Source organism: Rhagoletis zephyria, unplaced genomic scaffold (genome assembly GCF_001687245.7).
Source record: "Rhagoletis zephyria isolate East Lansing unplaced genomic scaffold, Rhagoletis_zephyria_1.1 Rzeph_scaffold_00032, whole genome shotgun sequence".
In the NCBI taxonomy this organism is placed as follows: domain Eukaryota; kingdom Metazoa; phylum Arthropoda; class Insecta; order Diptera; family Tephritidae; genus Rhagoletis; species Rhagoletis zephyria.
This window is the reverse complement of record NW_016157116.1, coordinates 82,805-86,180: the sequence shown is the minus strand read 5'-3', so window position 1 is coordinate 86,180 and position 3,376 is coordinate 82,805. Positions and strand designations below refer to the sequence as shown.

The window sequence follows — 3,376 nt, the reverse complement described above, 5'->3', positions numbered from 1 at the left end:
CTTATCGAAAATAATAATCAACAAAGGACAATAAATTCTCGATTTGAAAAAATCTTAACAACCCTAGATCCACAATCTATTTTTGATAATTCAATACTTACGGAAATATACAGTGAACTATTAACTATTACAAATACCATTAACTTCGCAAAAACAGGAAATTTCTTCTCTGGAACACTTAATATCAAAAAATGTAGAAGAAGTAATAAAAAACGAAGTATATGATATTCCAATAATAAATATACTAGAATATTCTGATATCCACATATGTACCTTTCATGATGCTATTATAACAATCTACAAATATCCTGTAATAAGAAATAAATGTAAAATGTATAATCTAACCCCATTAGCCTTTAAATATGGAAAATATCAACTTAACAACAAAATAGCTTTATGTAATAATACATTCAACAACTTATCAAAATGTAAAAACTATGTAGGCACACATATTTGTAAAAAAGAACCAAAGGATAATTGTACTATTCCTTTATTATTAAAACAAAATGCTCACTGTAATATTATCCAAGAAAATAACATTCCCTTACAAATATTAGATAATGGTAACATTATTATAGACTATGAACACATATGGAACGGACTCAAAGTAAACGGTCCACATTTAATCCAATTCAATTTTAATACAACTATTGATAATAAAACTTATATTAACCATAAACAGGAAATAAAAAATGTAATACATGCCCATCAAAACGAAAAAGTTAATATATTGAAAATTTTAAACTCCGAATCAGATTATAAATTTACCAATATACAAGAAATGTATAAATTAGTGATTCCAATTGAAGAACATCCTTGGAAATTTACTTTATATTTAACCATAATAATAATTATACTAATTCTACTTATATACTTAATTATAAGATTACATACATATCGACAACTACAATTAAGCACCAAACGTCGAAGAAACTTCGAATTAGCTTACCTAACCGAATTACAAAGATGTCAAAACCTAAGCCCTTCGAAATGAGGACATTTCATTTTTAACACCGGGGAGAGTTAACGACGTTAATACATATACTGCATATATTACATACATACATACACTACATACATAGCTAACATGCCTGGTCACATACATTACATATATACATAAACTATAATGTACAAATAAACATGTTTGTCTCATAAGTAACAAAAGAATATGATAACACGAAAACACGTAAACAACCTACTGATAAACTATAACATGTTTGTCTCATAAGTAACAAAAGAATATGATAACATTGTAAACAACCTTCAATAACAAATTTAATCACTAAACCAATAACAAACACCATTTATCATCAGTAGTAGAAATGGTATAAATAGATGTAAGCATAAACATGTAAGGAGTTCGAGATTATACGAATTCAAATAAAGAGCTCTTGCTCAGAAAAATATAAAAATATTTTTTTATATAACTTTCCTGACTTGAGTATTAAACTCTCGCAACGACGCCCTCGCGAGGGCAGAGCTAACGAGGCCCTCGTTTGCATGCCGCTCTACTCTTGCGCTGCCTTCGTTTGCTTACTCGCTCGCTGGCTGCTCAGCGCGTGCGCTCGTACTTAACGAATGCTCGTTTGCAAACAGCCTCGCTTGTTGCTCGTGAGTTGCGCAAACTCAGGGTAAACTAACGAGCGAGCGAGGGGCTAAAATGAGGCAAATCGGAACCCTGGTCTTGACGATCAACTTTGTTCATTTTTGAAAAAGGCAGTAAAATGCACTACAATTCAATGAATTGGAGTTGGACGAACGATTTCCACAGGCTATTTCAAGTGGACTGCAGCCGACGCTTATCCAATAAGCAGCGAAAGAGAGCGTTTGCATACGCTGTAGAAGTAGCTCAACTCGAAAGTAGATGCTTAGGAACAACGCTTCAGTGGTCCTGTTGGTTAAAAAAAAACTTTTGCTCATAAGCAAACTGATGCATGTACGTATGTATGGCTTATACTTAAGCATGTACGAATGTATTCATATATGCTTTATTTGTTTAGATTTTCTCTGCCATCGGCTGTAGTGTGGAACCAGCTGTCCGCATTGAAGTTTATCTACCGGTCATTACAGCAGTCAATACGATTCGCCGCGAGTCTGCAAGTTGATGTTAATGCTCAAAGATTGATTTCCACTAGATTTTGTATATACATACATATGTATGTTAATCGTAATTCAGTATACGTCCGCTATCATACATATATAAAACTGATCATAAGTAAAACGACGTCAGTACGAACGATATATATATATATATATTTTTTTTAAATGAACCTTATCATGTATAAACCGGTACCGGCACAGTTGGTACAATTGGTAACGCAAAGTATCAGTCAAGCCTACGAAAACTCAATCACTTTCTTTATTTGTGGCACCTGCTGTTTTCCTCGAATATTTGTTTTGCAAAACATTGGAGTGAGTAGCTCGAGATTTCCAAGAACTCCAGAAACCAGAAGGCGAAGGGTGGGTTAGCTGAAACCTCATTTATACACATGGTGGAATAATAGTAAGGTATTGTCAGTAGCGACGTGTTTGTTGTAATTTTAACAAAATCGATACGCTTATTTCCAAGGATGCCTACCACAAAACTTAAAGGAAATAGTACTAGAACTACTCCTTTTCATGATATCTCTCTAAAAGAAAGCGTTTGCATCACTGTTTTTTTTACCTCTTCTTCATTATGCATTTTCGTGTTGCAAATTAGACTGAAAATCTGAAACTCTGAGTTATAAATCATAAAATTGCAGTGTTTGCAATGAAATAAATCATTTTACGTTGTAAATAAAATACAAGTAAGCAGTTTAAAAAACTAGTGTAAGTTTAGTAATGATAATACTAGCTGTAATGCAAGTAAAGTTTACGCCTCGACTAAAGTTTGGTATACAGAATTGGCTAGTTGAAAATTTGCTAAATAAAAAAGCTTTGGACCACTGCATTTGATCCAGTGAAACGTATTTTTAACCAATTGGATACAACGCCTTTTAGTCCCCAGTGCATTTGCTTAACAACCCACCACATTTAACTTTGTTTTTGGTACCATATCCAGCCAGGTATACATAACTTTTATTTGCAAGTAAGGAAAACCTAATGTCTTCTTTTTCAGTGTTTTTGTTGCACGGACAACCGCTTTTCTACCTACAAGTTTGACCAATAACTCCAGTACGTTTGTCGCGAGCACATCAACATTTGACTCGTGTTTTGTAACACGGACAACCGCATTTTTAATCAGTTGGATACCACGCCTTTTAGTGCCCAGTGCATTTGCACTACATTTAACTTTGTTTTTGGTACCATACTCAGCCAGGTATACATAACCTTTATTTGCAAGTAAGGAAAACCTAATGTCTTCTTTTTCAGTGTTTTTGTTGCAGGAACAGCA

At 33.4% G+C, this 3,376-nt stretch overlaps 1 long non-coding RNA gene across 1 annotated transcript; it reads left to right on the top strand.

Annotated features, from left to right (window-relative positions):
• The first annotated feature begins 1,627 nt into the window (after nt 1–1,627).
• On the top strand, nt 1,628–2,241 carry LOC108364406 (uncharacterized). Its single transcript, XR_001847751.1, has 2 exons — nt 1,628–1,936; nt 2,001–2,241. It is a non-coding gene; the product is annotated as an uncharacterized LOC108364406 (long non-coding RNA).
• The last annotated feature ends 1,135 nt before the right edge of the window (nt 2,242–3,376 follow it).